Source organism: Thamnophis elegans, chromosome 3 (genome assembly GCF_009769535.1).
Source record: "Thamnophis elegans isolate rThaEle1 chromosome 3, rThaEle1.pri, whole genome shotgun sequence".
NCBI classification, from domain to species: domain Eukaryota; kingdom Metazoa; phylum Chordata; class Lepidosauria; order Squamata; family Colubridae; genus Thamnophis; species Thamnophis elegans.
Window position 1 is genome coordinate 64,905,859 of NC_045543.1, and position 24,552 is coordinate 64,930,410.

The following is a 24,552-nucleotide window of genomic DNA, read 5'->3' on the forward strand; positions in this document are numbered from 1 at the left end:
TCTGATTTCTGGCCCTCACATCCATTCTCTGGCCTATTTTTCCGGCTGTTGTTTTGGGCATTTTTGGGCTGCTTTCTAGGCCATTTTAGGCCATTTGGGGGCTGTTGTTTGGGACATTTTCCAGGCTATTTTAGGGCATTTTCAGGGCTGTTTTCAGGCCATTTTTGACTCCAAAATTACCCCCAAAACAGCCTGAAAACAGCCTGATAAATGGCCCCAAAATGGCCAAAACATACCATTTTTCAGGCCATTTTTCAGCTATTTTGGGGCTAAAAACTGCCCAAAAAACAACCTGAAAATGGCCTGAACAGGCCCAAAATAGCAGGCATGCACATCGGCCATCTGGTTTTCAGTTTTCCGGTGCTTCGGCCGCACATTCATACACACACATTCCAGTTTGGGTACTCGGTGCCAAAAAGGTTTACCATCACTGCTATAGATCATGGAAGCTACAAAATTGCCTCCCCACCAGGGCAATCCGATTGGTTTGATTAACTTTTCAAGAAAGAGAGAAGATTTCAACGCCTTTATATCACCTCTTCCTTAAATTCAGTCTAACCTCCTCTCAGTCTTTAAGTTTAATAATAGGCATATAATTATATAACTGTAGTTATGATTGGCTCCCTGGAGCATAGTAACAGCCCTGCCCCAAGGCAGAATGGGATTGGGGAATAACATTAAAGGATAGCAAATGGTCAATCATTTAGCTGATTATATTTTGTTACCAATCCAGTGTAGGAAAAGGAAAATGTAAGATTAGGAAAGAGAGCTCATTTTGTCTTTTCTCCCTCAGGCGCTAAAGTTTTATCAGCTGTCTCTTGCATGGCTCAACTTTAAAATGATGACATTATGAAAATTTGACATTTAACACTGCATCATTTTCATGCAGGGCTTTGATACAAAAGTATCCATCTGTAGAACCAAGCATGTTCCACCAGGAAAGAAATTTTTTATTTCCAAATGTCTCTTTTTTTTTTTGAGACAGGATGGCTGAACTGTCATAAATATGCAACATTGGCAATATCCCAGTTTGCATTGATACAAAGCCCCATCAAGGGTGAAAATGATTGGATTCCATTCCATTTCTACTTTTCTTTATTATTATTTTTATAAATAACTCAAGGTTGCGAACATATCTAATACTCCTTCTTCCTTCTATTTTCTCAACAACAACCTGTGAGGTCAGTTGGTTTGACAGACCCAAAGTCACTCAGCTGGCTTTCATGCCTAATGTGGACTAGAACTCTCAATCTCTTAGTTTTTAGCCTGGTGTCTTAACAGTCGATTATGTCACTGCGTTTAGACCAGGGGTAGTCAACATTTTTATACTTACCACCCACTTTTGTATCTCTGTTAGTAGTAAAATTTTCTAACCACCCACCGGTTCCACAGTAATGGTGATTTATAAAGTAGGGAAGTAACTTTACTTTTTAAAATTTATAAAGCAGAGTTACAGCAAACCCCTACCGCCCACCATGAAAGCTGGAACGCCCACTAGTGGGCGTTGGGGACCAGGTTGACTACCACTGGTTTAGGCATTCTGTAACACCTGGGGTTATTACACATTAGCCAATGGTCACAATTTTTAGTTACAAAATACTCTGAACCAGTTTCCATCAACTCATCAAACTTTCCTAGTTGTGAGAGTTATCCAGCATGTTTTAGGGCACCAGGACAGGTAAGGCTGCCCCAGACAATAATGCTAACCTATATTTCTTATTGTTCCTACTTAAACATGGTTGAGAAGCAAGGCAAATAGCTGAGATGGCCAGCTGAGGTGTTAGTATCTAGCTCAAGGGTAGCAATTAATTTTTCCATGAAAAACTGGGACTGTTGTGGAGGGCTGCTGCCCCACCCTCGCCACCCGCTACTCTGCCACCCCCTGCCACCAATAACCTATCCCTGCCACTGTCAATGCTCCCTGATGCCAACATCACAAATGCAGTGGGCCAGACAGGGATAGCCCACAGACCAGATGTGTCCCTCAGGTCTAGATTGTGCTATTGTCACTGACTGGGGAATTCTGGAAATTGAAGTCCATACATTTTAAAGTTGCAGAGGTTGAAAAACACTGGCCTAGAAGATAATTTCCTGGGATATGAGGAATCTTGCATTTATCTGAATGAGACAGGATCAGAACCTACGAAATAATAGCAATTGAGGGAGAAAAGCGAAATTGTGACAAAAGTCAAGTAACTTTAAGGTTGGTTTCTCTTGGGAGAACTACTAGGAGACAAATTTGGTGCCAAGGAAGAACTGCCTCTTTCCATTTATTTTTGTCCTACTTTGCATTTTCTTGCATTTTATTTTAGTTCTTACACATGGGAAAGCCTTGTATATCTTTGATTAATACATCATACTTGTATATTGATAAATAAAGAAACTATTATAAAAACACCCCAGGTGCTCGATGTTCTGTTATGTAAATGAAGATGGGAACTAACTGGCTTCTTTTGGAACTTTTCAGTGTTTAGGGAAAAGGAAGAGTGCACAATAATAGCTTGTGATTGAGGTTAAAAAATGTATATTTCTATTGCAATAAGCAAAAGAAAGTAAGTTGAAAAATAGGAATCAACAAATGGTTTTGGACTAGTTACTCCTTCACAAAACTGTTCTGGGTCTTAAATGGAGAGTCCCCTGTGTTTTGAGTTCCCAGGGGAAAAGCAAGATGTAAATACAAAATAATAACACGTAATGTAATTACTTCAGTTCATAATATTATACAATATTAATATAAAAGCATTTCATTTATTTCTTCATATGTTTTTAAGCGCTACCCTTTGCAAAGGATCCAAAGGCAGTTTATGATTTGCTAAAAAAAACAAATTGAACCAAAGCAAGATATCACATAAAACAGTAATTTATAAGACTCCATAAATGTTATGGACATCTATAGTTTTCCCTAGGATTTCAAGGTAACATATTTTTTGGGTACTGCTATACTCTGACAAAAGACCTTTAAGATAGACTAAAGAGTCAGAGAGAGGTAAGATCATATTCATCTGGATCTATTGAATTTCTTGGATTATGATTCTTGGGTTATGATTCCTGGGTTATAGAAAAAATATATGTATCCAATGAATTTCACAATTTGGCATAGATTTGAAACTGACTGTTATCTGTTTAAATTAATTCTTTAAGCACCACCATTGCCATAATAACTAGCAGGAAAGCAAGTTCTTCTCTTCTTTCTCCTGCTTCTCCTTCTCTTTCTTTTTCTAAAAACAGATGTAGGTATGATAGATCAGTTTAAAAATACTTCACCTGAGATTAAAAAGACACCATATTGAAGTTCCCATTTACTATTTCAGTCCCTGAATGTGAAGCACATATCACTCAGCTCACCTTTCACTGCTTGAGAAAGACAGAGGGGAATCAATCCTTTTGCCTTCTTTGATTGTGCATTCATTCTATCTTTAGCTGTTTCAGAATGCACATGCATGGCAAATACAAGGTTGCAGGTACAACCCCTAGCCCCATGAATGGAGAACCTATGACACTGCGTGCCAGAGGTGGCACACAGCGGCCTCTCTAATGGCATGTGAGCTATCACCCCAGTTCAGTTCTGCTGTGCATGCGTGTGCACCTCCCACCGGCCAGCTGGCCTTCGGGTCTTTGCTGCGCATGTGGGGGAGCACACGGGGAAGTGGTGCATGCATGAATGAAGGGTGGGGCGTTTTGTGGGGGGGTCATGTGCACATGCCTGGGAGGGACAGGGTGCGTGGGGAGGTAGTGCCTGCATGCATCAGGGGTCAGGGCACATGCATGGGGGGGTGCGCATTGCATTTTGAGGGTTCATGCGCTTTGGGCACTTGGTCCAGAAAAGGTTAGTCATCACTGCCCTAACCTCTCTGGTGGAAAATTCATCAGTAATAGGGCTTGGAAAGATCTCTGTTTAAGAAACTGGAACACAAAATGCAGTAGATCCATGTATTAGGCAGGTGGAACACTAACATTCAATATCCCAAGTGTTACCAATCCTTTTGTAAATAGGCAGGATTGACTCAAGCCTGTCAAAACAGGAAAGGATAGTGGGAAAAGGGTTTGCTTCTACCTTTGTCCTAATTGGTAGAAAATACAGATGCTATTTCATCTTGAACCTCTATTTGCCACCATAGTGGCTTGCGTAGCACTGAGATGTTCAAGACCATTAGTTTTCAATTTTAAGTTTGTTGACTAAATGTCCAACTAAAAACTACAGCTTAATGGAACATTACCATTAGTGGAGCTTTATACGAGAAACATTATCTTACAAAGGATTACAAATGCAACATTTGCCACATAATAACATGCACTCATTTAATGGCTATAAGTATAAAAAATCATGAATCGGGCAATTTAAAGGATAGCACTGATTTTAGAAAAGTGGAATGTCTAAAGCAGTATTGAAAAATGGGAATACAGATGAAATGGTGGTGTAGCAATCTGTCTTGAGCCTGTTTTGTACTGAAATATCACAGCAAATAATAATGCTCACAAAACTGGGCACTTTTATCCCTACTCAAGAGTTCTCAATTCTCAGACATTTGATGTAAAGGTAGGCAAACATTGGCCAGTAGACACTTTGAAAAGCAAAATATGATATTCTGCTATATCAAGGCTTTGTTTTCAGCCAAGAAAGCAAATGACTTGAAGAAATAACCCCAGAGTTTTCACTACACACAAATGACCAGGCACAAATTATCCTACTTTGGGCACATGATATGAAGACTTAGCTCTCTGAAGGGGGCTCTAAAACTGGGAAAGATGGAAGAAAAGAGAAGAATAATAATTACACTCATGAAGTAAAGAGATGTCTTCTACTTGGGATCTAGACAGATCTAGATAAATATAGAAGAGTATTAAGTGCAGAAACATCACACTGACCAAAGGTATAGATGATCAAGTTCTTGATTTTCCCAATTGTAATATATCATGAAAACTAAATGATCAGAAGGGTTGAAGAAAGAAAAAAGGTTTGATCTTGAAATGTGATAGTGGAGAAAATAGTTGAAAATACTAGGGCTGCAAGAATAAATCATTCAATACTAGATGAAGCAAAATTAAACTGCCTACTGGAAGTGTTAACAATGAAGTTGTCCAGAACCTGTCAGAATTGGCTAAATACCACCTCTGATTAGGAACCCTCTACAACTGTGTCCCCAACATTTTTGGCACCAGAGAACCGTTTTGTGGAAGACAATTTTTCCATGGACCAGGGGATGAGTGGGAGAGAAGGAGTATGCAACCTAGATCCTGTGTATTCACACTTTCTCTTGCCTATCACTCACCCACAGATGTGTGGCCTGATTCCTAACAGGGGATTGGAGACTCCTGCTCCGTGCATTAAATAGGGCTGAGGGACAATAACTGTTCTCAAAGTCACTTTGTTATAATTGAGGAAAGACATTGAGCCAAGTGTTCCTCTTTTACATTACAAATATAATATTATAAATTATTAATGAAACATAGCCATTTATAAATATTAAAAGATTATATATAGATGTTTGGCAGGAAACTGCCATATAACTCGGGTTGTTAGAGAGCATCGCTTGCAGAACAGGAGAGGATGTGATGTATAGACATGAATTTTACCTTATACCTTACAGTTGTGACCTTTCTGAAACCTGGCAAACACATGTCTAGAATTCTACATTGTAGAAAAAAAAAACAGCTGGGGGCAGGAGGGGTGGGGAAGAGCTGCAAAAATCCACCAGCTGCTTTTCTCCAATTTGGGCTCCAGACACGTGTTTGGCCTGTTGCAGGAGAAAGAAGCAGCTGCAAGTCAGGAACCCAAAGATGGAAGTTGTTCATCACTTCACAGAATATCAGGCTCATGTTTTCTGCTATATTGGTAGAAGTATGAATGAGCTACTTATACAGTCCTGGATTTTTTTTGCCTGTTTGCTGGCTCAAGTCTTTGTTCTTCAGACTGTTGGAAGAAATATCCATGTGGTTCAGTTCCAAGCTGGGAGAAAAACACTGGAAACATGGAGGCTGTTTGGAAAGCTGACTTAATGATGAAGCAGAACTACCAAGCACATGGTTCTGGTGCAGCTGACCACACAGAGTTGTGGGGGGTATATATACCTTCTCTTGGGTTTTGCACTTGAGTGTCCTGTTCCTGTGCAAGGACATGCATTCTATTGGCTGTTGTCAGACTCCCATGGTGCCATGTACAAATCCTAGGAGTTTGTCTATGCTAGGCTTGGTTGAAGTTTGGACTGATGCAATGAAGGAGATTGTTGAGCAAGTCCTATTGTGGCTGAGGGCTAATCCTACCTTTGTTCAGACCTTGCTACAGGGTATTTTTGCCTATGGATAGAGCTATCTAAATCTCAATAAGCTCTTTATCTCTTAAGTGCTGACATCTGCTGTGGGCTATTAAAACAGGTGGGGGCTGCTTTCCAAGAGCATGTTTCTCAATTTCTCATCCAGGGAAATATAATATTCTGCTCTTTAAAAAAAATATTTCTCAAAATATTTCTTTCTTCTAGGAGAGGGATGAGTGCTAACTTTCTACAAGGCCATAAGTAACCTTTTACATAATGAAACTAAGCTAAACAGTCTTCCCACTGTTAGTTCTGATTTTGGGTATCCCTGAAACTGGGAAGGACACAGGGACTTTTAAAAATAAGGCTAATGCTCTGGGGATGGGGATGGAGGGGGAGTGGGGGAGAAAGAAAAGTACGAAGAAGTGGAACAAGTCCTGAAATAATTCTCATTGGCTCTACCTAGAGAGTACTTAGCCCTTTAAGTAAGTAACTTAATAGCTTAAATGTTGTCTGTAAGAAGTTTGTAGAAACAATATACTGAAAGAGAACAGAAAACTATACACACCATTTGTGAAACAGCCCCTTATCTTTCAGTAAAAAATAAATAAATTAAAACAGTAAAGCAGAGGCTGAATGGAAGATCACATATACTTGTTATTATTTATTTATTGAGAATGACAAGCCCTTTTTTGCATTTAGTGCTCACATTATTTTTTACACGAAAGGTCATTTTCATTAACCTTCACATGGCTCCACATGGCCTCATTGCCCAAAGGCATACAGTTATTTACAATTTCCCTTCATCCTATTCAAAGCTAAACAACTTTTGAGTAGGAGGCTAATATATGTTAAGTGCCAGTAGCACATTCCAATTAAGTATTAGCCTAGGTTGGAAATTGTCCAAAACATTCAGTGAAAACCATTTTCAATCATTTTCATTAAAATTAATAGCAAGCCTAAAAAGAAAAAAAAGTAATATGTCCAGGGAGTAGGGAAATAGTTTGAAACAGCCACCAGTATTGCTGCAGCAAAGCATTTGTAGATATCACATCCTTACCTGGACTTATGAAGCTTGTGGAATTATCTCAATTGCCATATCTTATACCAGGGGTCTCCAAAGTTGGCAATTTTTTGGGAAAAGGGAAACTTACAATCTCCTGAGCCTATAAACTTAGGAGGCAGTGAGACATTGATGGCAGGAAGAGACTAGCTTGGCTAGTAAAATAGATAAATAAATCACGGACTAGTCAACTTTGTAGAATAATTTTTACAATAGGTGGTCCAACCATAAGGCAATGCAGGTAGTCCCAGACTGGTTGCTTAGCAATTGTTCAAAGTTAGGAAGAACCTCCCAGAGTACTTATGATTTCATTCCAAAGGTCATTCCAAATCCCCCTGTGATCACGTGACTACATGCTGGGCAGTTGACAACTAGTTTACATTTATAGCTCTTTGCAGCATTCCATGGTCACATGACTGTAACTTAAAACAGTTTCACCCCAAAAACGACATTTACTGCTGATTTTCAGCAAAACCATGGTGGTTTGTGAAGCACATTGAGATGAGCCAACCAGTTCTCTCAGAAGTCTTAAGTCATGGGTGTCAAACTCAATCATGTCACATGATGTTGTTGAAAGAAATGTCCTTCTGGGTTCGGCTCCAAGTGGGGAAAAAGACACTGGAGACATGGAGGCTGCTTGGAAAGATGGTTTATTGTTGGACAAGGCCACATGGCTTGAACCCTGAACAGAAAAGGTGATCACATGCTTCAATGTTGGTGAAGAAGAAGAGAAGGACTGAGGGAGGGGCTTGCTAGGCTTTTTATACCCTATTTAGTCCCACCATTGTTTCCTGTTCCTGTGTAAGAAATGTATTCTGATTGGTTGTCAGATTCCCATGGTGCCATGCCGGGGGCTACTCTCTAGGCTGTTTTGAATCCAGGTATGAGTTCTCAGATGCCATGTGGAGAGTTGAATAAAAGGCCAATATTATCATGCCTTAATCCCATCACTCTGGAGCTGAACGGGAAAACTCTTTATTATGTAAAGTGGACTAGGTCAGGCTTTAATGGCTCATTGACAAAGGGGGATGGGCAGGAAGCTGTAGGCAGCTATTCTGTCTTTTAAAAGATGTTTCTTCCTTTTTCACATCCAGAGAAATATTCTGCCTTTTCAATATTTCCTAGGATATTTCATTTTTCTGGGAGAGGGCTGGATGATAACTTCCCACAATCCCTCCTTTTCCCCCCCAAAACATGTGAGTGGAATGCACATGTTTTGACAAAAGATTAAAATTGGTCAGATCAGGGAGACTTAATTCTTCTGATGAAAGCATTGAGAGAGACAGCAGAAGGATATCTTCAGTGGCTCCCAGAGAGCTTTCAACCATGAAGGTCTAGCAACCAGGGCACAAATTTCTGGAAATAAATTTACAGTATCCAATTTTCCATGCCAATTAGTATCAGATATCACTTTCTATGAGCTTCCAGACAGGTTTCAAACAAGCAGAAATCCAAAATTCTTCACAGCCATGCATTCCCTTTAAGTTACAGGCTGCCCATTTTAAAAGGGATGGTTCTTGAACCTGTCCTGGCTCTTATTTTAGTGAGGCCAAATTGAGTTTAGCTGGTGTGCAGTCCAAGCTATTTAGTATTTGTAAAATTACACAGAATGAGCCTGGGGACTCCTACTCATGAGACCACCAGTGCAACATATCCTGCTTTACTGGGCAGCGTGGTTTTTTTTTTTGTCACAGTGAGGACTTGGGGGTTTTTTTGGGGGGAAGATCCTCTCTGCTAGCTCTTCAACTGGGGGAATTGCCTGAGGGGAATTGACCCTTCTCCAATGGAATTAAAAGGGAGAAATCACTGTTTAGGCTTTTGTGCCAAGGCAAAACTCAACCTAAGAAAAACTGTGGAGGAGATAGTTTCAATCTAATTCTGTATAAGCTCTTCTCTCTTTCTCTCTCTCTCTCTCTCTCTCTCTCTCTCTCTCTCTCTCTCTCTCTCTCTTCTTTGTGTGTGTGTATGTGTGTGTGTAGCTGCTTCTACAATACAGAAAATACAGACATTTTGGACAAACTTTCCCTCCCACTAGACAGAAATCTAGTGCTGTGCTAGCCATTCTCAAATACAATTCTTACATGATTACATTAAACTGATTACAATATAAATGAGACAAGGAAGAAACCTTACAATGAATTTCTGTGAAAGAAGCAAAGAAAGAAAACTTTAGAATCAATTTTCACCCTCCCCCATAGTCTTTACAGCTGTCTTCTGGGGATAGCAGAGTCTTTTGGTCTTTACTTCATCTCAGGGTCCATTCTTTCATATCTGCTGGATGGCATTAAGCTTAGCTTGCTGGTAAGAGTGGTCAGTCAGGCTCGGTAGAGTCTGTCCCAGGCTTGACTAAGTTTTTTCCCCTCATGTCAGGTTTTATCAGGATGCAATCACCAGCAGCCAATTCAAGAGTTATGGTTTGAGGTAGCAGTCCTTTGTTTCTGAGGTGAAGAAAAAGAGAGGCCAAGTATACAGTTCTTTACAGACAGATCTTTAGTCTCATGTTGTGGAATCTCACCCATTCTGTCCAAGTGCAAATCCAAACATTTTTCCAGAAGGGAGACTATGTAAATTTCATGGAACATGATATTCCCACTGCTTCTATGATTGAAACACTTTTGCAGTAAGATGAGTAAATTTTCAAAAGGGACGACAACTTGTGTTGCAAACAAACAAACAAAATATCATAGGGTAGAGCACCTTGACTCACAAGCTTTTAAAAATGCACTCAGGTGTAAAAGAGAAAGGGAAGAAAAACAGCTTTTAAAAAATGCAATTAAAAAAAAGAGGTACTTTGAGTCAACACTCCAAAATATTAGATTCCATTCAGATGGAAGGAAATTCTCATTAAGTATGTTAAAACATTTACAAATGTAAGCAAAATATCTCAAAATCATTTCTTTTTATAGGTTTAATTAAGAATTTTAAACCTAAAAAATTTCCAGAAGAAAAAAAAATCAAAATTGTATTCAGAGCAGAAAAGGAAATGTAATTGCATAACTTTTATAGATGAAAAGATCACAACAGTGAAAGGTAAAGGTGAAGGAGCAGGTCACCCATTTATTCCAAATTTCTCAGAGAGAGAGAAAAAAAGTGGTTAAAATGAGCAGAAAAACTTCAGCCCCCTTTAATGACCTAAAAGGAAGGAGGGAAAGAAGGGGGGGATGCACAGAGGCATTCGCAGGTATCACTGGGGACATTTCATACACACACTCATGGTAAAATGAGCAGACACTCACTCTCCCCACCTTTCCTGCTTCCCTCCAAAGAATGACCAGAAGGAAGAAAGGGGGGGATTCACGCAGACAATCACAGGTCTCTGGATCTCTTCAGTTAGCACTCCCTGGGACATTGGGGACACATACATTCATACTGCAATCAGAGCTCATGCTTGCTCATGCCAACCAATCATTATAACTATTTCAGGAAGCTTTTTCACAAGCCACCTAGATTCATTTTATTTTATTAGAGGATCTCACCCTCCCTTCAGGTTTGGAAATGATAACACATAAGCATACACACACATACCATTAAACAACCTTGCAACTTACTGTTTCTTTATATGAAAGGAATTAAAGTTCATTCATACCAACTTTTACCCATCGACATACTCACATTTGCACTGCAATCAGACTGCTTGTGTAAATTAATTTCACATACAAAAATCCCACTTCATTCTTTCTTCATGCAGAGCAGTTATTACAATTATTTCAGGGAGCTGTACATAAGCCAATGAGCTCCATTTTCTATTATTAAGGGATCTCAACTTCCCTCCAGGCCTGGAAATGATTACACACACAGACATACATGCAGATATAACATGGAACAACACTTTCAGGCCTGGGGGAGGTTCTGTCCCTTTAAATCTTCAATTTATTTTACTTGGGGAACATGTGGCTCATTCTGCAAGCAGTGGGGAAACTCAGAGAGCAGTTTAAATCCTAACTACTCTCCCCTCCCCCACAGCTGTGACCAGGGGGGCATTTGCCCAGGTTCGCCTGGTCCGCCAGTTGCGGCCCTACCTAGATCGGGGGGCTCTCACAACAGTCACTCGAGCCCTTGTGATCTCTAGACTGGAATACTGCAATGGGCTCTACATGGGGTTGCCCCTGAAGTGCATCCGGCGACTACAGCTAGTCCAAAATGCAGCCGCGCGAGTGATAGTGGGCGCACCTCGGTTCGCCCACGTTACACCTGCCCTCTGCGAGCTGCACTGGCTACCTGTTGGTCTCCGGGTGCGCTTCAGGATACTGATGACCATCTTTAAAGCACTCCATGGTAGTGGATCTGGGTACTTGAGAGACCGCCTTCTGCCGATTACCTCCCTAAATCGACCAATCAGATCGCACAGACTGGGCCTCCTCCGAATTCCATCTGCCAGTCAATGTCGACTGGCGACCACACGGAGGAGGGCCTTTTCTGTTGCTGCCCCGACCCTATGGAACGAGCTCCCCATGGAGATCCGCACCCTCACCACGATCCAGACCTTCCGCGCAGCCCTCAAGATCTGGCTCTCCCAACAGGCCTGGGGATAGGCTTCCAATTACCCGCCCGAGTGTTTGATTGCTGAATGAAAGTTGTGTTTTATTATTTTTCTTTTGTTCACAAAGTGTTTTGTTTGACCTTGCACTTCCCCTCCCCTGTGGTTGTAAGCCGCCCTGAGTCCCCTCAGGGAAAAGGGCGGCATATAAATCCCAATAAAACCAAACCAAAACCAAACCAAACCAAGCTTCAAGCCCAAGCTTATTTATTTATTTAGCTAGTTGGTCAAACATATCACCATCAAATTCAATGCCATTCAATTCTACATGTTATTAGTATAGATGCACACCTAAGAATTTTTTTAACAGACATTACATCAAATTAATCAAGTCCAATTACCTAGGTCTTCCCATTCAGTCAGGCTTTACCTTATTACCTGCTTTCCCTGTGGACTCCTTAATCGCTTTGGGGAAGAAACTCAGGTAGAACTTCTCTTCAGTTCATCTGATGGTGGCCAGAAAATCAGCAAATTTGTTGACGAAATCTAAATCAAAACTGTCTTCTAGAGGCCAGGTTTTGAGTAGGTTGGCCAGATAGATGTGCAGAGGGTTTTTACTCATGTTGAAGGCAAACCTTTAGTAGGAATTTCCTTCATCTCATACATGCACACACAAGGCAACACTCTCCTCCTCCCCACAAAAGGAAAAAAAATCTATACTCACCTGAAAAGTGCAATCTTTCAAGGCTGAAAAACATGAAAACAAGGTTCCCTCCCCCACAGAAAAGGCATTGTTGGGAGATTAAGGGTAAGGGAGGGGCTTGGGGGGTGGGTAGAAAGCTTGCAGGCCAAGTTTAAAAAAGGTAAAATCATCAGTTACTAAACATAAACTGGTAACATTATGGGGATATCACAGATGAGAAATGGGGTCTGGATTCACATGCTTCAGGAAGGAAATAAACAGGTAAAATCATTTAAACACATAATAAATGCAAGGATGAAACTTTTCCTGTAAATGAACTTAAAACATTTCCTGGGTTGTTACTTTAAGGTATAGGGAAGGAAGGAAGGAAAAAAAAAACTTCTCTGTACTCTGTTTTTTTTTGGGGGGGGGTGGGCAACAAACTGAGTGAAGGCAATTTCTGCCAGTTTACTCTTTTCTTTCTTTGAACACTTTAAAATCCTTGTCTTTTGGATTGGAGACATCTTAGTTACAATTACCTTGAGGGTACACAAAGACTTAGGCACACATTTGCACAAGGACAAGGAGAAAATAAGAGAGAGAAAAAAGAACTCTCAGGTTTTCACATCCTACATTCACAGCACAAATCTGTTAAATTAAGGAAGGCACAAATCTTAACAAACAAACCACGTGGTTACATAGAAGACAAAGAGACAAACAGACAAGAGAAAAAAGAACAACAACATTTTCCCCTTTTCTTTTAAGTACCTTTATGTAGCCAAATTAGTTTTCCTGTATTATCTTTCAGCAAAGCCCATTTCTCTCACGATTTCCTTGCTTTCATGCCTGCCAAGATAGGCATGTGCCTGGCGACCCAGGCTTCTAGGAAATCTCCAAGGGATTTTCCTGTCACCCTTGAGCTAACGCTTCCCATGACCTATTACACGCAGGGCTCACTTTGGCCTAGCCGAGTGACCACTGCCCTGTAAGTTTTCAGAAAAAAAAAGATTCTGAGAAGGACTTCAAATTCCCCTATGAAGTATTTGGTCCCTTCCTACCAGGGAATTTCCGCTAGGGTTTTACAGATCAAAAAGGTAATCTGTGAAGGACCTCTGCCCTTTCAGTTAGTACCTGCCCCTCCTTCTTTTTACACACAATGAGCCTTTGCTTTTCTTTTGCTTTCACAGGACAACAGCAGCAACAACAAAATTTTCATTCATTTTTCCATCCATTTTCACACACACTCTCCTTTCCCTAACAGAAGGTCCTGTGCTCTGGCCTGACCCTAATACTTTCCAGGCTCTCTTGGTAAAACACACATAGGAACCAAGATCCAGCTGTGATCAGGAGAAGGATCCCACACATGCACACATATATACATTTCCCATGCTTTGCCATGCTTTAAATTAAAATTTAGAGGTACTCACCTTCTTTCCAAGCAGCCTTTGAGCTCAAACTCAAAACCTCTTTAAAACCTAGATCCAATGGTTAAAGCCAAGATAAAGTCCACCCACAGACTCAATGGGGTCTGTGCCAGCATGGAAGGCTTACCTGGGCCATATCCATTTGTTAGGCTAGCTTGGAGTCCCATCTGGAATGCCAATTGTTGAAAGAAATGTCCTTCTGGGTTCGGCTCCAAGTGGGGAAAAAGACACTGGAGACATGGAGGCTGCTTGGAAAGATGGTTTATTGTTGGATAGGGCCACATGGCTTGAGCCCTGAACAGAAAAGGTGATCACATGCTTCAATGTTGGTGAAGAAGAAGAGAAGGACTGAGGGAGGGGCTTGCTAGGCTTTTTATACCCTATTTAGTCCCACCTCTGTTTCCTGTTCCTGTGTAAGAAATGTATTCTGATTGGTTGTCAGACTCCCATGGTGCCATGCAGGGGGCTACTCTCTAGGGTGTTTTGAATCCAGGTATGAGTTCTCAGATGCCATGTGGAGAGTTGAGTAAAAGGCCAATATTATCATGCCTTAATCCCATCACTCTGGAGCTGAACGGGAAAACTCTTTATTATGTAAAGTGGACTAGGTCATGCTTTAATGGCTCATTGACAAAGGGGGATGGGCAGGAAGCTGTAGGCAGCTATTCTGTCTTTTAAAAGATGTTTCTTCCTTTTTCTCATCCAGAGAAATATTCTGCCTTTTCATATTTCCTAGGATATTTCATTTTTCTGGGAGAGGGCTGGAATGATAACGTCCCCACAAAGTATTATGACTATTATGACCTATTGTGATTTTTTTTGCCTTTGCGGATCTGTGGTGGGTGTGGCATACACACACAACACACACACACACACACACACACACACATACACACACACACGTGTGACACATCCGGCCCATGGATTCCAGTTTGATAGGCCGTCTTAAGTGATGTCCTCCAGAGGTTCTGGGTTCAGCTGCTTTGAAGGCCTTTCTTGGTTGTCTACACAAAATGGGAAACAGGTTTGCTTCATTCACTGATGCAGTAGAGGTCTCTGTACACACTGCCTCTCATGCCAACAACATCAAAAAGCCCCTGAAGCAGCAAAATGTATTGGAGAGGCCCAGCCCATGCTGGATTCTGTGCTTGTGGTAACTGAAACAAGTTTAAGAATGGCTAAACATTTTTTTGCGATATCTCTGTACAGGGAGTAGTACAGAAAACAGACAATCAGTGGGGAGATTGGGAGTAAAAGCAGTTAAAATCTATTGCACAAAGGCCAAGGAGGGAGGGAGAGAGAACAGAAGAATAGTAGAATTGTGACCGATGGATAAATAAATATTAGATAACTAAAGTCTTTTTTTCCTCTCTTTAATTTGGATCACTGCTTGACTACAGCAAAGTCAAGGTGTTACCTGAATGCTTCACATAGGATGTGTGTGCTGTCTGTCCCTATTCTTCCCAATCTGCACAAATTCAATTAGAAGGCCAGGAGGAAAGCTATACTTCTATTGGTTTGAATAGGACAAAAATGATTCATGGATTATGGAAGAATAGTATATATTTCAATAAAAGAGAATATACAAGCCTCAGGGTTAAGCTATGAAGTCCTTGGTGTGCTTTCTGAGCTTGGATGTTTGTTGCAGATGTTTCATTACCTGACTTGGTAATATCATCAGATAATGAAACATCTGTAAGCAAGCAACCAAGTCCAGAGAGCCTCAAGTACTCTGTGGTATTTGTATCTAAGGGGCCTGCTCCACTTCAGATCTCTTGGGTGAAGCCGTAGAATTTGGGAAGAAAAAGTGGCAGGGCTGCAACAGATCACAATTTAAGTGGATAAAGGAAAATTTAGGAGAGACTCATTTCCCCTTTTTCACTGAGGTTCGGTGAAATTTCAGGCAACCCTTTGCGCTTTGTCAATCAATGATTTTCTATGGATATTTTTCTTCTGTGGAGATGAATCTTTTACCTCAGGGACTTATCTGAGTGATATTAAAATGCAATTACTAAAAAGGGATTTTAAGTTTTTATTTATTACAGTATGATCTTTTTTCCTCAGAGCAGTTTATTTAGAACACCCATGCAATCTCAATTTGACTCAGAACTAAACAGCTCTGAACTGTTTAGCTTTAATAAAATGACAGTAATATGGTCTTCTCTGTTATCCATTTCATTAGCCTCACTTCAGAATACGAAACTGAAAACATACATTCCAAAACTTTTCAATTTATCCCTAACGTAATGTCCTAAAGATGTGCTACAGATATGGTACTGGAGGCAACATACTAGGAAAAGTAGCTTAAGATTAGTTTAACTGGTTTAACTAGAAATTTGGGCTTCTCTCCTCAGAATAACCAACATAGTACATAATCCCTGCAGCTGGATTGTTTATTATAAAACTGGAAGGATTGGACAGTATTATTACAATTGCTATTGTTATTATTGTTATTTTGAATGATCTCCATGAGATCGGCATTTTGTGATAGTATTAGAGCAGTGATTTGGTAGAAAACATATTTATAATTCTAAAGGCAACATTATTTCCTTCTTTATCTTCAAGATACATGGATGAGCATGATGGCTCAGTAGTTAAAAACCCTGAGTTTACCAGCTGAAGAACTGACAGCCTAGGTTTGAGACCTGAGCTCCGCGCAAAGAGGTGAGTTCCCATTACTTGCTCTAGCTCCTGCCCATCTAACAGTTGGAAAGCACACAAATACAAGTAGATTAATAGGCACCACTCTGGTGAGAAGATAACAGCCTTCCGACCACCTTTGGCATATAGTCATGCTGGCCACATGATCACAGAAAAATGTCTTCAGATAATGCTGGCTCCCACAGCCAAGAAATGGGGATGAGTATTTCCCCCTAGAGTCTGACACAACTGACAGGGAAACCGTTACCTCTTTACATGGATGACATTTGATTCAGGATATGTATCTTTTGATGATCAAAATCTAGTTGCCTTAAAGGAAATCTCTCCAATCCAATATTATTATACCATGTGAGATTAGAGAAATGCTGGAGTAGCTCTAATGACATCTGCCACCAGCCCTACAGAGTAAATCTGAATTTCCAATAATACATTCTAATTGGTGGCACTCTAGACTATCTTTCCTTACTTAAACCAGCACTATTATCTAGTTTATAACTTTAGATGAAGATAGTTATTCTCCACCAGATAGAAGGTGCTTTTTCAAAAGGAAACTGGCCTTTCTTGTTTTTTTCCTTGAAGACATTTTGCTTCACATCCAAGAAATTTCTTCAATTCAGACTGAATAGTGGAAAATGGAAGGATTTATATTCCTTGCAGTCATCTGGTCATTAGCGCTCTCTCTGAGAGTCATTCAGGCCACTTGGAGGTTTATCTGTGCCACCTGAATGGGTGTGGAACCTTCTTGGAACTGCTGAAAGGACTGCGTTGTAGGCTAGGGATTTATGATATCATATCTCTCCTTCTCTGTTGAGAGAAGGCTATTCAAAATCTTTCTATTCTCTGCCATTCAGTTAGAACTGAAGAAGCTTCTTGAATGAGAAGCAAAATGTCTTCAAGGAAAAAAAACAAGAAAGTCCATTTGCCTTTTGAAAAACGCATCTTTGGGACAACCATGATCTGGATAATTGAGAATCTCCATAGACACCAGACAAAAATATTTTTTTCTTTTTACGTCTTGCATTAGATTTCATAATAATTATGTACTGTGGGTTCTGACCTAGACTTCACCAGAGTATGAAGCAAACTCCTTGTTCTGACAAAAACCCTTTTATTAATTTACTGTGAATTCTGCTCATTCACATCCAACAAAGTCTTTCGAGTGAGGATTTACAGTCACAGATCTTATCTGGTTTGGAGAGCTGACAGGCTGATATCTGCAGAACTTGACAACACTGTGCATGCACACACAGGAAACAGGCTCCAGCTGTTCATCTGCCTCACTGATGTCTGACTCTGAAGGCAGCTGATAACTGGCATAAGGCTCTGACCCCCTCTGTGCCCCAGACACAAAGCCCCCACCAGAGCCTTCCCCAGATTCCAGGACTGGCCCATGTTCCTCCCCAACTTCCTCACTGTCCGAATCTTCTGCCAGCTCTGCTGGCCACTGGCGGGCCACAACCTGCGAAAGGTGATTGTTATATTCATTTTATGAAGAAAGGATAGACTATCAGATAGAAATGAGCGATATGTCTCAAATTGTAGAGAAAGGTAATTGTACCTCACAGAAATGAAATATGATCCATACTCTAAACCAGTGGTCCCCAACCTTTTTATCGCCGCGGACCAGTCAGATGAGCCTCCCTCGGCCTTCCGGACCGGCGGGTGGGAAGGCGGCCATCCTGGGCGCGCGTTCCGCAGGGCGGGGGGGGGCTTCCTTCACGCCAAGGCCGACAGCCCACGAGGCCGCCCCGCCTCCTCCTTGGCCGTCGGGGGAAGGGAGGGGGAACCGACCCCGCGATCCGCTCGCTCGGGCAGCCCTTTTTCCTCGCTGCAGTTCGGCGGGGGAAAAAGATGGCCCTGTGTCCTACTTCGGGCGGGCGGGCGGCTGGCGCGGCGGAGGCCGGCTGCTTCCGAGGGGGTGGGCCTCCGCGCCGCGCTCCATGAAGGGAAGAGGGGGAGAAGGCGGGCTGCGGCCGAAGGGCCCCCGAGAGCCCCGCCGGCCTGACACAAAAAGCGCTGCGGCGGAGGGGAGGGGCGGGAGGCAGGTGACACTCCAGGAGGGGGGGCAGAGCTGCGCCGCGAGTCTTACGTAAAGCCCCCCCTCCCCGCCTCGGCGGAGGAAAACATCTCCCACCTGGGTGGGGCTGCGTGCGAAGCGCCTCTCGGAACGGCAAAGCTCCCCAAGTTCCCCCGAAACGGCCGCGCTGCGCCCCTCCCCCCCGCAACCTTAGTTTCTCCTTGGGAGGAAAATGCAGCGCCGCCGCCCCCTTCTGCCCCCCCCTCGTCATTCCACGGGGCAGGCGGGCCGGGTGAGTCCGCGGACAAAGTTTCGTCTCCCAGGCAGCCTCCGCCAGCAGCATCCCAAGTTCGGGCCGAGGCCGAGGCCGCCGCCGCCGCCCCTTCCCTCACGGGGCGAGCAGAGCAAGAGGGCGGGGGGGGGAGATCGGGCCTCCCCTCGCCCCCCAGCCCCGCACATCTGGGGCGGCGGGGGGGGGCAGAGAAAGGGCGCGTTCATGAGGACTAAAAAGTTGCAAATATGGCCCCCGGCCGCTGCAGCGATCATGGCCCCCGGCCGCTGCGCGGCCCGGTGCCAGGTACTCCACGGCCCGGCACCGGTCCGCGGACCGGGGGTTGGGGACCACTGCTCTAAACATTTAGGATCCATGCTGTAAACATTGAGAAGTATAAGAAAGATAATCTTTTCTTTGCACTTTTGAAGAAAACTTTTCTAGCTATTTTAGACGCTTAAGCTTTTCTTTTAATGGACCGTATATTACTAAAACCGTCTCCATCATTATTAAGGGTTCATATTAAGTCTCATTGCCTTCATGAATGCACATTGCTGAGAAAGTTGACTTTAATGATAATGTAATGGCATTTGAACATTTAGTCTGTAACATAATTTATTTGAACAAACACTGTTCTACATATAGTAAAAAACATGAAATAAGCTCCAGCAGATATTAAATTTTAACGGGGACAATTTTAATATTGTCACTTTGCATATTGCCAAAGGTCTATCAGCGATAAGGTTAGTGGCATGATATTTGGAGAAGTTACTTTAGAATGTGCTAACATAATTAATATTGGGTCCAGGCAAGAAGAAACATTTCCTTTTGGAATTTACAATGTGGATGACTTGAATTTCCATCCTTATAGAAAGTGATGGTTCTTACTTTGTTCAATATTTTCCCTGCAGATTTCAAGGTAATATACATAGCAGTCCTCCAGTTTTTCTTCCAACAGCAACCCTGTGAAATAGCTGGTACTGATGAGGAATGGGTCGAATATGAATTTGGATCTTGCTGCTTCCAGATCAGCAGTTTAATCACTACTGCAGGGATGTGCAGTCACTGGAGGCAGGGGAGGTGGGGCCTCACCAGTCTCATGAGGAAAAGGAAATAATTTTTAAAATAATTAAAAAGGCCAAGGTAGTTGCTGCCAGACTCCAAGTCACAGTGACTCTGAGTCTGCTTAGTGCTAACTGTAGGGGGAGGCGAGAGAACTATGGGCCTCCTTTGCATAAGGAATTTTTAGTCTTTTAAGAGTTAAGCAAGGTTAAAAAGCGAAAAATTCCTTATGCAAATGAGGCACGTGATTCTCTTGCCTCCTCCTGCAGAGGGCACTTTGTTTAGAGGCTTTTTTAAAACATTTAAGCAGAGTCATCCACGTGGTGATTCTAGCAGCAACTATCCTAGCCTGCCTGGCCCTGGCTAGACCAAATCTTGCATTTTTGACGCAGCTGGAAGGTATGTGGGTCAGAGGGAGGGGGCAGGGGGGAGGAATTCAATATTATTTGTAATGTAAGTAATTGTAATTTGTTTTTATTATGTGTGTGTGTGTGTATGTGTGTGTTTTTACCCACCTCTGTTGGTGCACGGGCTGGCATATTTATTTATTTTTTTATTTTTTTTATTTTTATGGAGGCGATGGGCAGGTGGGCGGCGAAGCGAGGCTGCTTGGGTGGCTGAGGCATGGCTTTAAAGTGGCAGCAGGGCGCCGACTGCTCCAGCAAAGCTTCCAGCTCGTTAGCTTTTCTTGGAGTGTTGGCGAAGGACAGGTGGTCGGGGCTTCGAGTGCCAAGGGCACTCGATATATGTATGGGACCAGGTATGGGTGGTGGTTTGCTGAGAGGACGTGGGCTTTTTGGGGTGGGTGGGTGGGTAAGAGGCATCCAGCGCTGGCATTGTGAGTGCTTTTGCCCGGTGGGAAGAACATGCTCAGTGTGTACGCATGTGCGTTTGTGTGTATTGCTAGGCCGGCGCTGCACGGATACTATGGAAATAGTTGCGGGTTCTGTGCATAATCGAGGTGGCGAGGGCAAGCGGCGTTGCCAGGCATCGAGGCTGCTTTCATCTTTGGCGCTCGTGTTGAGGCTTTCGGCCATAAAGCGGGACGTGTCCTGCTGTATGGCCGGAAGGTGGCATGCACTTTAAAGTGCCGGGATGCTTTCTCTTTCACCGCCCGCCGGTCCCTTTAAACCCTCTTTTCACTGTGCGAGTTGGGAGGAGACAGATGGAGGGAGGTTGGAAGGCGGCGGGGGCACCCCTTGTGCCGCTATTTCTCAGAGCGCTGTGCGCGGCTTGCTTGCCTGAGTCTCTCCGGCCGTCCTTCCGCCCTGACTCAGAGGCCGCTGAGGGAGGAGAAGAGAGCCGGGAGTCTCCCACCCCTCTGTCCATGCCTCTCCAAGCTGGGTAAGAAGCGCTGCTCCCGTTCCTCTCCGGCTCCTCGCTTTCTCTTTAACCCCCTCAAACCGCCTTCGGGTGTGGCTCTGCTTTCCCTGCTTTTGCTTCGACTTCGCCTTTTTGCAAAGGGGGAAGTGTGTGGCCGGGGGTGCGCGTGTATGAGCGGACTGCCTAGCCCTGGGTTTCCCCTTCTTTCCCCCCCCCCGCCTAATATGCTTGCCTCACCAGCGGTGAACCTCACCGCACATCAATGCACTACTGTATATCACAATGGCTCTCTTTTGCATAGCGTTATTGAAGCAAGTTTATATTCATTTATTAAATTTATATATCTCCAATCACACTCTGCAAAGCAACTCTGGGTGGCTTAAAATTAAGATTAAAGATATAAAAATATTAAAATTATAACATTGGGTACAAAAATTAAAAAGGGAGCAAGAATGGTACAGTGTGAACATCATGTATATAACTATTGTATTACTTCAGGCTGCAGGATACCAAACAAATGATTGAATGCTTACTAGTTTGAATTCCTTGCTCAAAAATCAGGATCAATTAGAATCAGATACAACATTATGCATATTTGGACTCCTCATAGATATTTTCAAAAATAGAACTGAGCATAGGGAATTGGAAGTTATTAGGGTTCTATATACAATAACCAAAAGAATCAAGGTGTTTTTTTCTTCAGAGGGAGTAGATGATCTGAAGTAGTAGTAGTAGGAAGAAGAGGAAGAGGAGGAGGAGGAGAAGGAGGAGGAGGAGGAGGTGGTGGTATTGTAGAAAGTGTGAGAGGTCTGCATGCTGTCTCTTAACAGAGCAGAAGAGAGGAATTATAAAATAAAATAGAGATAATAGGAAGAACTTATATATTGGTACATTTCACACATCACTGGTTTTACAAAATATTTTCCCCATCCCTTAAATAATGTTCGTGTGTGTGTGTGTGTGTGTGTGTGTGTGTGTTTGTTTATATACAAACCATTCTCCTCCAGAGTGCTGAGCTTTTGTGTTTCTCTTCAGTTTGAATCAATCTGATTGCGTGTGGTTTAAAAAAGAACCCAGGATAGAGCACCAAGAGAATTGGCAGAGTTGCTGCTGAAGGGACCATATTGTCATACCTGAATTTCATTGACATGAACTGCATAGAAAGTAAATGAAAGGAAACATCTTGGTGATAATTCAAAGACCTAAATTTATTTTATTAATAAATTAATTTTTGGGAATGCTCAAGAATATGCACCACAAAATATTCTTAGCATTTCAGCATTTGGTGTCCCCAGAAAGCTGAAATAAATAATTAAAAGAGTGCTACAAAAGCAATGTACAAACCAAATGAAATGGAGGAAGGATTAACCATTTTAGGCTCAAACAAAATTTGAGGCTCTTTTCTCTTTAAAGAGAAGGACCACGGAAGACATGTTAGCAGTGTTCCAATACTTGAGGGGCTGCCATAGAGAGGAGGGGGTCAAGCTATTTTCCAAGGCACCCAAAGGCCAGACAAGGAATAATGGATGTAAGCTGACCAAGGAGAGATTCAACCTGGAAATAAGGAGGAATTTTCTGACAGTGAGAACAATTAACCAATGGAACTTGCCTTCGGAACTTATGGGAGCTTCATCACTGGAGGCTTTCAGGAAGAGATTGCCATTTGTTAGAAGGTGTAGGGCCGTCTACTTGGGTGGGGAGTTGGATTAAATGACCTACAAGGTCCCTTGTAGACCTACAAGGTCTATTAATCTGTTTATCCCTCCTTTTATATTTCTGAGAAAGGTCAAACAAAACTTCAGGGCATCCAGTTGTTTTGTGACACCTTTCCTCCCTCCAATATATACAGTATGTGCCCTACTAATGGCTATCTAGGGCAAGATGACAATCTGTGCAGCTCCATGTACTGTGTCAAGTCTTTACACTGTGCTTCCAATTACCTTTCAGAGAGCCTAGGCAAACAACATCACCCTTGCAATAAATGAGTTTTCCCCTGAGCTAAATGGCACTTAAACAATTTATTTTGCATAGCCATTTGCACTGGATGAATTGTAATGGGCAGCAGGTGAAATCACATTGCTCAGCTCTCAGTATTGCCCATCCTGTGTCTAAACATATTCAGGCTGCTCGAGGTCCTTTTTAGGGACTCCATCTCTAAACTGGGAACAGTGGTAGGCAGCTAAAGAAGAACACTATCCAAGCCCCAAAGAGGTGGGATTCAAAATTGTTTACTACCGGTTCTGTGGGCGTGGCTTAGTGGGTGTGGCATGGCTTGGTGGGTGTGACTTGCAGGGGAAAGATACTATAAAATCCCCATTCCCTCCCCACTCCTAGGAGAAGGTTACTGCAAAATCCCCATTTCCTCCCTGTCAGCTGGGACTCGGGAGGCAGAGAATAGATAGAGGCGGGGCCAGTCAGAGGTCATATCTATTGGTTCTCTGAACTACTCAAAATTTCTGCTACCGGTTCTCCAGAACTGGTCAGAACCTGCTAATATCACCTCTAGTTGTCCCCCTTCTATCCTTCTTTCTGGGAGAAGGCTACAAAACAATGAATCAGTCTAATTCACATTCTGGCTCTCATTTTTCCATGGGTTACTCTATTTCTTCTGATTTTTCATCCATTATTTTGCAGCATACATTTTACTCTTTTGAAATATGCAGAAGCAGAAAGAAATTTCTCATATACAGCTGTATCTTTGCTGAGTGATTTTCTTTTTTGTAATACTTTTTTTTGCACATTTTTACTTATTTTATTTGTTTAAAAATGGACCTATTTTAAAGAGCAAAACCCTTCCCAAGTCTCATTTTGGCTTATGACTTCCTACAGTACATTTAGGAAATGGTACCTCAGAAGGCAGAGAAATGAAATATTAAATTTGTACATTGATTTAGAAAGTGTGATTTTGGCATTTTGTCTGTGTTTAACAAATTTCTTCTTTGTTACAAAATTTATCCAGCAGGTCTTAACTGTTACCATATTATAATTTCAAAAGTCGCAATGATAGAAATACTATTTATATTCCAGATAAACAAATCCTAATAAAAATCTGTGAATAATTCTCAGATCCTCAGAACAACTCCTGTTACGATGTTCTGTGAAACCATTTGAGATTTTTCCTCCTCATAAAAGGTAGCTAGTGTGTTCTTAAACTTCTTAAATCTCTTACCCTTTAAAGACGCTTAATGTTTTCTTATGGGATGCTGGCTAAGATGTTGAGCTTGTCAATCAGAATGGTTGGCAGATCAGCGGTTCAAATTCCTAGCACCACGTAATGGAGTGAGCTCCTGTTACTTGTCCCAGCTTCTGCCAACCTAGCAG